Raw genomic sequence first — 14052 nt, 5'->3', positions numbered from 1 at the left:
ACAGGTTGGGGTTAGTGAGTTGTGGGCATGCAGCGATGGCACTGGGCTGCCCAGCATAATCCTCGCTGATTTGATTTGATGCAAATGACACACCTTGCTGTATGTTTCAATGTACGTGTGACAAGTACAGCTTTTCTGTGCATACTCGTGGTTTTTGTATGTGAAAGGCAAATCTTTCCTGTCTTTTGCTCTACGAGAGCTTAGGAGCTCCTGCAACTTTGGTTATACTCACAAAATAGGGCTCCTCAAAATAGGACTATTGTCTGCTAAGGCTTGTTTGGGTTACTGTGCCTTGTGATAGGAATCTGGAAAGTAATAATTGGAGTAGAGAAAAATAAGAAATTAATGAACAGACCAGAAATTTCAAGTTTGAGATACGCTGATTGATATAACATCATGCAGTATTTTGGAAATGTATTGTTATCAGAATGTTTTAGACTCACTGAATTAATGACAAAAAAAGTCCAAAAAATAAACAACAAAGTTCTCAGCAATGTTACCTTCTCTTCATAATTGGCATCGATGACACATTTAAGGGCTGTAAAGAAACTGGAGATGAAACAGAGGGAGAAACACTACAGAAAGACTGGGAAATGCAAAAGACAGTCAGTGAGATTCCCCCTGTCTGACCCTTACAGGTAGTTGATGTGTGGAGCAAGTTATTGGGGACTTGTCTCTGAGGAGAGAGCCTGGCCACTGCTGTAGCTTCTGAATCACTTGGACCAGTATCTCTCCATTGCTTTGATTTACAACTGCTTTATTCTGAAGCACTTTGACTCCCTTTCTGTTGTTTCTTAATCCTGGAAGGCTTTTTATCTCAGAGATTTCAGTCTGGCGTGTCCTTGTTGAGTTTACATCCATGGAGCGGCCATTCTGCAACCTCAACGAAATAGACGGGGTAGGGATGGGGACGTGGCAAGTGGATCTTGATGTCTTGTTGAACACGTTCTCAGTCGGGTGCCAAATCATATTGGAGGCGAAACCCTCATTATGGCCAATTCAAGCAGCAATACTTTTCAACTCGTGGCCTCAAAATACTCTCCTACGTCGGTGGTTCTTTTTGCAGCTGTCATAATCACGATCGTGCAGAGATAATACATACTTTAAAAGCACGAAGAAACGCCTAATCTCCTATTTGGGTGTCTTCTAAAGTTCCTTAAGATTTGTCAGGAATTTTGCCGCATTTCTGCGCGGCCACCGTGAGCACAAAGGAAGCGCGAGTGGGAGAAATTCCAGTTGTCCCAGATGTGGAAAGGTCCGTCTCCTGACCAATGGTAGACAGTGGATCATGTTAACAATCCCGCCACTCCGTTTTAGCGCTGATTCATTTCAGGGCGCACTCTGGGATTTTCACAGATTTCAACATCTCACCACTGAAGGCCTAGCTAATTTCTAGTTTTGCCTGGTCGGAAACCGGACCGCAATTTACTCTTGCAATTGAAAACATTCAGTGTTTGTTGTTTTCGCGAGGGGGGGGGGTGGTAGAACTGAAAAGGTTAAATCCACGACGATTAACGCGAAATCTACAGTTCATACTGGACTCTGCCTCCTCTGTGTTACTTGGAGCCGATTTTAGTGTCGATTATTACAAACAGAAATCAACTGCTGAGGTTTAGAAAACCCGGTAAACCATTCCGGGTAGACAAGTGGGCGCAAATCTGTCCTTCAGCATAAATTCAAACGATTAAACTAACTTTGATTTGAACTAATTTGACAGGGTGATGGGAACCGAAGTGATAGGGCTGAGGATGGGGCAGTGGTGTACAAGTCCATGCATTGCGTAGTGAGACTGTGAGGAAGGCGGGCAGATGATAGAGAAAATTGCAGTCAGTGGGTGAGTTGAATGGGGGACAAAATCAAGAAGGGGACAAAATCAAGAAGGGGACAGGACTGAAGGTGATATTTTAGAAAGCACGCAGTATACACAATACGGTTGTTGATCTTGTAGCACAGTTTGAGTTTGGCAGGTACTCCGTTGTAGGCATCACCGAGTCATGGCCAAAAGAAGATCATAATTGGGAGCTTAACATCAAAGATACACATTATATCGAAAGAACAGGCAGGTACTAGGCGGGGGTGGGGGAGTTGCTCCACTGGTAAAAAAAAAATTCAAATCCTTAGAAAGATGACAGAGCATTGGAAGATGTACAATTCTTGTGGGTAGAAGAAGCTGCAAAAGTAAAATAGATCCTGATCAAAGTCTGAAAGGCGTCTGAATAGTAACCAGGATGTGGTATACAAATTACAACGGGAGTTAAAAAAGGCATGTAAAAAATGCAATGTTACGATCGTCATGGGGATTCCAATATGCAGATAGATTGGGAAAAATCGGGTTGGTGCTGGATCCCACGGGAGATAATCTGTAGAATGTCAACAAGATGTTTTTTAGAGCAGCTTGTGGTTGATCCCACTGGGGGAAAGGCAATTATCGATTGGGTGTTGCATAATGAACCAGATTTGAATAGGGAGCTTAAGGCAAAGGAACCCTTAGGAGACAGTGATTGCAATATAATAGAATTTACTGGGCAGTTTGAGAGGGAGAAGCCAAAGTCACATGTATCAGTATTTATGTGGAGTAAAGGGAATTACAGAGGCTTGCGAGAGGAGCTCGCCAAAATTGATTGGAAGGGGACTCTAGCAGGGATGGTGGCGGAGCAGCAACGGCTGGAATTTCTGAGAGCAATTGGAAGGTGCAGGACAGATGCATTCCAAAGATGAATAAGTATTTTGAAGGCAACTGTGACTGACAAGGGAAGTCAAAGGTGGCATAAAAGCAAAAAAAGAAGGCATATAATATTGCAAAAATTAGTGGTTAGAGGATTGGGAAGTTTTGAAAAACCAACTGAGCTCAACTAAAAAAAGTCATGTGGCTAAAAAAGATGAAAATATGAAAGTAAACAAGCTAATAATATAAAAGAGGATACCAGAAGTTTTTTTCAGATATATAAAAAGAGGTGAGAGTGGATATTGGACCAATGGAAAATGATGCTGGAGAAGTAGTAATAGGGGACAAAGAAAGGGCAGATGAACGTAATACAGTAAGTGCATCAGTCTTCACTGTGGGAGACACTAGTACAGTAGAATTTTGAGAGTGGCAGGGGGCAGAAGTGAGCGTAGTTGCTATTACTAAGAAGAAAGTGCTGGGAAGCTGAAAGGTTTGATGAATAGAAGTCACCTCAGATGGACTACACCTGGATGGACTACACCTCAGATGGACTACACCTCAGATGGACTACACCTGGATGGACTACACCTCAGATGGACTACACCTCAGATGGACTACACCTGGATGGACTACACCTGGATGGACTACACCTCAGATGGACTACACCTCAGATGGACTACACCTGGATGGACTACACCTGGATGGACTACACCTCAGATGGACTACACCTCAGATGGACTACACCTGGATGGACTACACCTCAGATGGACTACACCTGGATGGACTACACCTGGATGGACTACACCTCAGATGGACTACACCTGGATGGACTACACCTGGATGGACTACACCTCAGATGGACTACACCTCAGATGGACTACACCTGGATGGACTACACTTCAGATGGACTACACCTCAGATGGACTACACCTCAGATGGACTACACCTGGATGGACTACACTTCAGATGGACTACACCTGGATGGACTACACCTGGATGGACTACACCTCAGATGGACTACACCTCAGGGTTTTGAAAGAGGTAGCTGAAGTGATTTTGGAGCCATCTGTTTCAAGAATAATTAGATACTGGAATGATTCCTGAGGACTGGAAAATTGCAAATATCACTCCACTCTTTAAGAAGGGAGGGGTGCAGAAGAAAGGAAATTAAGGGCCAGTTAGCCTCACCTCAGTGGTTGGGAAGATGTTGGCATCTATTATTAAGGATGAGGTTTCAGGGAACTTGGAGGTACATGATAAAACAGGCCAAAGTCAGCATGGATTCGTTAAGAGGAAATCTTGCCTGACAAATTATTCAGGAAAGATACTAGAATGGGTACAAGATTGACTGATTAGAAGGAGACAAAGGGTGGGAATAAGGGGAGTCTTTTCTGGTTTGCAAGTGGTTACTAGTGGTGTTCTGCAGGGGTCTGTGTTGGGACCACTTCTTTTCACATTATAGTATATACCAATAATTTGGATGACGGAATTAATGGCTTTTTGACCATGCTTGTGGATGATACAAAAGCAGCTGAAGGGGTGGGTAATGTGGAGAGCAGGGAGCCTGCAGAAGGACTTAGACAAATTGGGAGAATGGGCAAAGAATGGCAGACAGAATATAGTGCAGGGAAGTGTATGGTCATACACTTTGGTAGAAGGAATAAAGGTATAGACTATTTTCTAAACGGGGAGAAAATTCAAAAATCAGAGGTGCGAATGGACTTGGGAGTCTTTGTGCAGGATTCCATTGAGGTTGTCTTTCAAGTTGATTCATTGGTAAGGAAGGCAAATGCAATGATAGCATTCATTTTGAAAGGATTCTAATAGAAGTGCTGAGGCTTTATAAGGCATTGGTCAGACCACATTTGGAGCACTGCGAGCAGTTTTGAACCCCTTATCTAAGAAAAGATAAGGTCTAATTAAATTAGAAGGGGAGGATGCTTCCAATAGTGGGGGTGTCTAGCACCAAAGTGCACAACTTCAGAATAGTGGATGTCCATTTAAAACGGAGATGAGGAGGAATTTCTTTAGCCAGAGGATAGTGAATCTGTGCAATTCATTGCCACAGACGGCTGTGGAGGCCAAGTCAATGAATATATTTAAAGCGGAGGTTGATAGTCCGGGCGTCAAAGGTGCAGGAAGAAGACAGGAAAATGAGATTGAGAGGGATAATAAATCTGCCATGTCAGAATGGCCGACTGGAGTGATTCTGCTCTCTTGTCTTATGGATTGCTTACAATGATAAATGCAGAGGGTTAATGCAACTGTAAGTGGACAAGACCCCATAACAAACTTCAGCACAACACCTTGCTAACAGTTAAGGTGCAGTATACGCGCATAGCGTCCATCGAATATTGAACCTTCATAATCAAGCGTAAGAACATAGTAATTGCGGAAAAGGGAGCCTGTTAGGTTGGTGGCTAAATATTTGCTCTCATCTCAGGGCGCTTCTCCTGCTTTGCCTCTTCTCACGCTCGAAACTGTCCGGAAGGTAGTGCGACAATGGCTGATCCACACCTTCAGATTCAGTTTCCATCATGAACCACATTCTCAGAATTACATAAATTGCTCCTCCAATTAATTCAAACTCTCTGAGTAACACAAAGAAGGCAGTGAGAAGCCACATCCAGCATGGGCGTTCATTCCAAATGCTAATTGCCATGAGCCACTACAACGGCTCGTGTGCGCCCTTTAAAGTTGGAGTTAAAATTATTAACGTAATTGCTTTAAAAAAGCACACCTGTTATGCTTATTTTATTACAACTTTTAAGTCACCCCAGCAACGTTGATGATGTCAGGCTGGAGACCACCGGTACGGAATATGAGGTGCAGCTTTCCAGTCTGCGTTTGGCCTCGACTTGGCAGTAAAGGAGGCTGTGGACAGACTTGTCAGTGTGGGAATGGGAAGTGAAATTAAAATAGTTGGAGATTCTACTGTAGCAAAGCAAAGTCCGCCGTCCCAACCAGAGAAAAGTTGTAGTTTTGGTGGAACAGCAATGTCAGACTTGATCATGACAGTTAAAGATATTGCATAACTACATTATTAATAGGACAAACATTGTTTTTTGCAATCGTGCTGTATGACTGTGAAAACTAGAAAATGAATGTGAATATCAATTAATGTTATTTCTAATTTGTTGTCTAGGCTTCAGGAATATTTTCTCCTCTGAGGCAGTTACTATGCTTTTATTCTTATATGCTTTCATGGACGTCCAGTTTTCCACTGCCATAATTTCTGGTCTCACTATTGTGTTAACATTTCGCAATAGAGCCATCTTAGCAGAAAGGAGCCTGTTCAATCCATCGCTGGTAGTTCCCTGTAGAGCGACCAAATCAGTCACATTCTCCTACTCCATACCCAGAGTCCTGTAAGCTTGCTTCCATCAACAGACACAATTTATTATCAAATCATTGATAGAGTGGCCCTTGCCCCTCATTGTAGCCACAATGTTCCTGATTATTATCACTGGCTACATGGAAGATTTCTTCCTTACTCTCTCACCTCCCAGTCCATCCAGTCTCTCGTATTCCCTAGTCTTTGTCCCTTGAGCTTATGGAATCAGTATATCTTTAGCTACCTCAACTGAAGTTGTACACCTTTATTAAATTTTCCCTCAACCTCATTTGCACCAATAAGAAAATAACTCTCATATACTCTCAGTAAGTTCATGCCACTTTGTTGCTGTAACTCTTTAGAATTGTCTATATTGCCTTTCCCCAACTCTTCTGCCAAATGTATCACTTCTCCTTTCCCTGTGCTAAATTTAATATACCAGTTTTGTACCCATTCTCCAAATCTGCTGATATCTTGTTCCATTCAATTGATATTGTTCTCCCAGTTCTCACACTGAGTTTGGTATCATTAACAAATTTGATATTTTATTCTTTATTTCAATGTTCAAGGCATTTATATATTTTTAAAAGAGCATTTGCCCTAGCAATGACTCCTATAAACAATTGACTGTAACAATATATCTGGATGCACTTCTAATCTTTGTGGATACAGTTTCCAAAGTTGCTCTCCCAGCTCAGTTGCCACCGGTTAACATTAATTAACTATTTTTGATGGCCAAGTGGCCTTATATTGTGCCATTCCATAGTGGTGATGTTAGACCATCTATGACGTTGCAGTTGGGAAGTCAAGACGATATAGAGTTTTAGGCAAAAGGTTTAGAAGTTAAGACACAATTGTTATAATTCACTTAAGATCCATTTCAATCCCCATATTGGAGCTAATGCATCCTGCTTTGTAAGATCCTATATTTTAATTTAATATTTTATTGTTGTATGTTAATAATGGAGCAATTTAGAACACAGAACTCTCTATTATTCGTCTACAGTAAAAACTGACCAGCTGAAGTCACAAAACTGAAGTTCTGATATCCCAGTATTGGCTTTAGACAAAATTTTCATTAGAAATGTAAAGGAATGTTATTATTGAAGTTGCCACAGGATGTGACAAACAACTGGAGTCTAAGAGTTAGTCAAGGTTTGTATATGGGCTTAGTCTCCATGACAGAAAATCCACGCCCTAGCCACCATTTCTTTTCTCTCTCTGGCATGTATTTGAAGTTGAACTTGATTGTTCACAGTATTGGTGCTCTTGGACCAAAATGTCAACTGTTTGCTCTTTTCCATTGATGCTCAGTTCCTCCAGCATGTGTTGCTTTGGATTTCCAGCGTCTGTAGATTTTCTCATATTTGTGTTCGCAATATTATTCCATATTTGACCCCAAAGTGTACCCTGGACTACAGATATATAACATCACAATGATTGCCTTCTTCTATCTCAGAAAAACGGGCTAATTTTGCTTTGCTTCTGCCCATTTGCTGGTTAAACAGTCAGTCACATCTGTAAAGCTCAAGGCTTGACTACTCTAATAGCTCCCATCCAGCTTTGATTGCTTTACCCTTTCGAAACTTCAGGTTAGTCTCAAAACTAGCCCATTTTATCCATTGCCTTGCAAATATTCCCCTACAAAGATCACCTTTGATGCACTCTCGTTATATTCCCACTCTCGTTTTCATATATCTCCAAGGCCTTGCTCCTCCCTTTGTAATTTGCTGCAATTCCGAGATTTCTGCTGTCTTCCAATATCATTGCCTCAGCCTTTTTTTATATTTAATTAGTCCACCATTGCCAAATCCCTTGACTCCAGAATTGCCTTATTAAACACTTCTTTGCCTTTATACGGTAAGACTTACCTCTTTTGGTCAGTACCTCACATCTCCTTGAGGCCCTATGACAAGTTGTGTTTTGTAAAACTTGTGAACTGTTTTAGAATGTTTTGCAACTCTGATGAGTTGTTGATGTTCCAACTAAATATTTTGATATTATCAAGTTCTCTGGGGTTAGGATCTAATTTCAACTGTAAATAAATATAGTTGTTGGTCGAAAAATGGGGACTATTTTGAAAACTGAACTTGCATTAACATTAAGCAAGACCCATTACTTCTGAATCTGATTCTTGCAGCTCTCCAACCTGCTTTATTTATCTGACTACTCATTAATGCTTTTTAAAGTTTACAGAGCACAAGATAAAAGCGATTATCTTGTTTATACAGTGTTGACATTTTCTCATTCTCTTGCAGTACAAACACATTACTGTCTTTGTTTAAAAAGTAATCGGCTGACCCCATTGGCAATAAATGAGTTAACATCTATATTGTTTTGAAATTCTGTAAAAACATTTTCAGAAAATGGAAAAGTATTCCATTAATGACAATAACCTGTCCTGGAATATTATGAGAAAATCTTCTTCTTCCTGAAAGGGAAAGTCAGATGCTCAGACTATACAGTTTTACTCAAATTCACGGAATCATGAAATCACACAGTGTGGAAATAACCCCCTCAACTCAATGGGTGCCTTTTTATGATCACTATGCCACAATTCTGAGCGAAAAGATAAACACTGTCCAGGCATTTATTTGAATAAATCCTACAATATAAAACAATAACGATGGCACTATAAAGGCGCAACAACAACTAATCTGTCATTATTTTATTTATCGGAAACTTTTCTTTCACTGTTTCGAAGTCTCAATGATTGAAGAAGAAGTCAAACGTAACTTGTCAACTTGAGCTGTCAGAGAAGTTGGGTGATTGGTAGAGCAGTAACACATTAGACAGTAAATTAGAGTTACTAGTTAACAAGGATGATAAACCGTTGTGAAAGCGAGTCTTCGGATTTACAAGACGCATTTCAGAGGAATGGAAATCGGGTTTTTGATATCTTCGGAAGAGAATACTGTTGTTTTGAGGGGTGCGGGTGCCCATCGACTGCATTGAGGAAGAATTAGCAGAGTTCTCCAGCTTCGTGCATTCACCATTTAAAAATATTCTATACCTGTTTCACCCATCTACCTGCTTAACTATCCATCTATGATCACAACGTTAACTCCGATCGCTAAATATTCGACCGGCTAAAAATGCTCGAAATTCGTAACCGATCCTGTTTAGAAGCGAGAAGGATGGGGCGCAACGATACATGTCGTAGACTATAGCTAGACCTGAGGTTTCGTTGACGATTTCCCCCCCTTGAAATAAATGCCATTCCAAAGAAAATCTTTGTTTTCACATGGCAGAAAAACCAGGCACTTTCTTCCTGGGAAAACTAGTAAGGAACTATTATTGGGTTTTGTTATCACAGGAGGAAGCTTGTGAAGTAATGCAATTTTTCTGAATTATAAGAAATTTCGCCACTCGGGCTCTCTTGACCCCACACAGGGGCTTCTTTCCGAAGCGATTCAGTCCGCGCGTCAGCACAAGCGTGGCTGCAGCAACGAACCTTTTCTCTTCTGCCCAAGATGCTCTCTTATATTTTTCTTTCGTTTAGTTTTATTTCTTTAAAAAAAACAAAATCCATTAACAAATAGTGAACAATAATTGCTGATTTTTTTCCGACGGAAGAGACATTCAGTGGGGGATTAGTATATTTAAGAACAAATATAAACATTGTAAAGACACCGGACGAAATATCATGGTCTGAGCTTTAATGACTGTGATCCACGACTTCATGTTTTTTTTAAAATTTCTAGATCCCCAATCTGCTTTAAGTTTGCAAACAGATACGGGCATGTTGTTAAAGTTCCAGTCTTCCCCGGAACGATTGACATTCACAAATTCACAAAGTGGTTGTAGGAGGGAAAGGAGGAGGGTGGGTGCGGGAGGCGGATTTTAACAAAGTGTATGTTGAGAGGTAGATTCCTCTTGCGAGAAAATCCGATCCCAGTTTAAAAAATAAGGGGTCTCCCATTCAGGGCGACGTTTTGAAAGGTTCTCGGGGATAGGAGGGGAAACGGCGCTTAGCATCAGATAAACCTTGATTTTACCGAATGGAGGAACGGGCTGGCTGGGCTGGGTGGCATGATCCCATTCCTAAATTTACTCTACTTCTCTAATTTAAAGGAAAGTCATTCTTTAGCAAGGAATTTTATCAACCAAGCAAGCCCCGAAGGAACGAGGAGATTTTAGAGCAGGTGACCAGAATTTGTCAGCGAGGTAGGACTTCAGAAATGTCTTCAAAGGTAGCAGGCACGGTTGCCTCAAATGGCATTTGTCTTGTTTTCTCTGGACTTTTGGATGCACTGATCCCAACTGAATTTTATAACACATGACTGGCAAGTGCAATTTCAATTATGTGACACCTAGAACTGGAAAATTTAAAGCATTTGGCCGAATTAGATTCGGCAGCTCGTTTGTTTTACCCCATATCCCAACCCTTCCTTCCAGCTTGTGGGTACACCCTAACAGTCATCCCCCAAGTAAAATGCAGCAACGCGTGATAAATTTAAAATTGAGGATATTTTATGTGGTGGACATCTTCATACATCAAAACACTACACGGAAAAATATTGCAGTTGATGATACAAGGCCAGGTTATGAAATTATTCCAGCGATGAATGACGAGTCATGGGCTCAAAAAATCATGGGCTTTACAGTATATACCCAAGCTGCAACTGTAATCATATCCTAAACAGCATTTAAATATATAGTAGAGACAGCATGCAATCAGCTCTTACAAAATATTTTCACGAGGAATGCGTTGCGTTTTTAAACAGAAACAGGGCTAGACCATTCGGCCCCTTTAAGCTTATTCTGTTTATTATCTAAGATCAATGAGTATCGCCATTCAGTTTATAGGATAATAATCTAGAATGAAGTGCAGGGTAACATTCCAATTAAAGTGAAATTTGACTTAAATAGATTTTAAAAAGTTGACGAATATGTAATTATAAATAGAAAAATTAGTATCCGGTGAATCTGACATATGTATTTTATCTTATGGTTTATCCCCTACTCCGTTCCGCAAAGCTCCTACAGATCTCCGCTCTACCGGCTGAGCTATCATCAATTGCACTGTCCAACTGTAAATTTCTCATTTCTTAGTTGATTTGTTTATGACTCTTCAGTCCTCGTCTGTTTTCTCTCCGGCGCCCCGTTGAAAATGCTTTCGGATTAAAATTTCTTTAAGCTATAAAATCGTGCAACATCGACACACCCGCTCTTTGGAATCCAAAGCAAATGTCTTGGACTCGCAGTTGACGCGTCCGTAACAGCTAAAGTTGAAGCACGTTCCACACAAGATTAGTTTAATCAGACTAATCAATCTAACAAATAATTTTTGGCAGTAAGATGGTTTTGTTATCCGGAGTATTAAATTCCGGGTACTAAACTTTTCTTTGCCAGAAAATAATCGCTACCCTGGATTATAAAAGGAAACGAATGAAGCGCAATTTTTGCTTTGAAAATTTAATTGCAGCGAGTATTGTAATTATATACCAAAAATATTAACAATAATACCTGGTTAAGACACAGAAATATCCCTCAAATATACTTATTATTTTCTTTATACACGGGACAAACAAAATTTTAAATTGTTTTGTAAAGGTCTCTGTCCTGGACTGTACTGAAATTACGTTTCCAACAATTGGTCTCTACAACCAGATATAAAAAGCGGCTACTTGATCTGGGCACGCAAATCCGGGTGATTTAGTAACTCCTATGAACATGTTTGAAGTGTGGAAATGTGTTAACATAATTTATTTCCACAGTGAAGGAAGCTTTTGTTTAAAGTCGAGGAGCTAAAAAGGGAGGCACTGTGAACTAAATAAAAATGCATTGTGCCCATATTTTCACACGTACGCGATGTAAGTACAAGGCATGGCAGAAGACAGCATTACAAGTCAGGGATTCAATCGGGTGTTTTACGCGCTGCTACAAATTCCTGGAGGGAACATTTTTTTAGTTTATGGCTGTTCAACGACCGCACGATTAAATTTCTGACTCAAACTCACTAGCCAACATTTGCTAATCTTTCTGAACGTTTAGTTTTTAATTCGTCACTAAACATTCTCTACCTCTCTATGGAGAGTATAACGCGTAATGCAGAAGTAGTTTGAGGTTAGGGAAGGGTCAGATCTAAAAACCAAAGGAACAGGTTTTGACATCTGGTGATATTTTCTTCTAGCGGTAACTTCGTAATGTAATACTGCCTGATGTAGCAAGTGAGAGAACATGGAAATGGTTACGCAATAAAGAAATAATACAAACGGCATATAAATTTTAAAAGTAGACTAACACTTGGTACATTCCACTAATATGCAAGGCAAATAACAAAGACAAAATACAAATAAATAAACTGTGTTGCTACTTGGTGCAACGTGCTGATCCCAGACCAAGTATGGTAATGTCATGTATCACAATTAAGCATTTTTTTCCAATTTAGTTAAGGAGACAGGTCGTAAATAAATGTGGCTCCTTATACACATAAAAAAAGTGGAAAATAACATCTTTATTCAGGACTCGTTCTCAAAAAGGTAGGGTCGGTATATAGGCTGAGAATCAAATAAGCCTTGTGGCGTAATAGAAACAGCATTAAACTCGTGAATCAGAGCGATGCTGCGAAATAACTTCATTACAAAATAAATGCCACAAAGTTTTATGACCGTGCTAACAAGGATCAGAATGTCCGTGGCTATGCCAAATATTTCCTTTAAGGATAGCGATTGTTTCTATAACCGCCTCAGCTCTAGGCCTTCGTTTTCACGCACGTTTACTATATATATGATAACAACTGGATAAGTTTATTAAAAATACAGAAATTGGGAATCTGAACGGACACCTGTCGCAATGCTAGTAAAACGAAACCAAGACGCCAATGAATGGAAGGCCCAAGACCTAACGCGGGTAAATGGGATTAGGTAGGATGAGGAAGAATGATGAGTATGGCCACGCCCGGGATTAAGGTCAGTTTGTGTGCTATGCAACCCTATGACTCTATAACTAGGAATCTTAATTTGCCGACGGCGAGCGGGAGTCAGATCATTGTTTACAATTAACGAATCGCGGGGTCATTTATTTTGCTGTTAGGGGAAACTGTTGAATGGCTCATTGCGATATAGCACACACGAGAGCCAACGTGCCCAAGCAGTAGATACATGGCTAGGGAGCTTTACAACCTCACCATCTCTCTCCTTCATCAGTACGTAGTCTGAGAAAATGTGATTAAACGAGTGTGAACTTTAGCCGCCCGTTACCCAGGCTTTACTGACGGTAACCGCTGAAAGTACTGGAAGTCCTCAGCAGGTCAGGCGGTATGTGCGGAGAAAGAGAGTTTACGTTTCCGGTCACTGGCACTTCATTAGAATCGTTCTGACGACGGGTCATTGATCTGAATCGCTGACTCTGTTCCTCTGTCCCCAGATACTCCCGGTCCAGTTGATTGTTCTGTTTATCTTTTTTAATCCAGATTCTTAATGTCCGCACTTCGGCTTTTTTTTTAATTACTGGAAGGCAGTCAGACTCTGAACGACCCTCTTCTGGGCCGTGAATGACAACGGTTCTGAACTGAAGTCTGGCAGAAAGCAAGAATTTAATTCTGCCGCTTGCTGACAGGATAACCTCGAACAAGTTTTCAGAAGCAAATCTTCCTGTTAATAATCAGCCTCGCCGCGATCTTTCTTGGGTAGGGGATGACTGCTGAGTCTTTGGAACCTCTCCCTGGTATTTAATCAATTAGATTGTACAACACCGCTTCATAATTGTTATTGATTGATTTTCGATATGTCCTATTTATTTTATTCGTTATCAGGAGCTGCTTTAAAAAATTATAGTTCTAAGCACGGGAAAACCGTAATTCCGACTTCATCGGTTTCGATTAATTAATTTTGGTTAATTATTTGTTTGGGAGAGAAAGGGAAAGATCAGATCTGATGTCTACTAAGCTGTCTATGGGAAGGGAATAATTTCCTATCAAGCTATTTTCTGGGCGATGATTATTAAAGCGTGTAGATCGGAGAACGAGATTTGCTATTGAATTGCTCGCAGACAGGGTGCGAGTCGGTGTCTAATCATCTTTTCAAGGGAAAGGACGGCATCCACTTAG

The sequence above is a fragment of the Hemitrygon akajei genome, chromosome 7, assembly GCF_048418815.1.
Source record: "Hemitrygon akajei chromosome 7, sHemAka1.3, whole genome shotgun sequence".
Lineage (NCBI taxonomy): Eukaryota > Metazoa > Chordata > Chondrichthyes > Myliobatiformes > Dasyatidae > Hemitrygon > Hemitrygon akajei.
Note: the sequence above shows the minus strand (reverse complement) of the source record.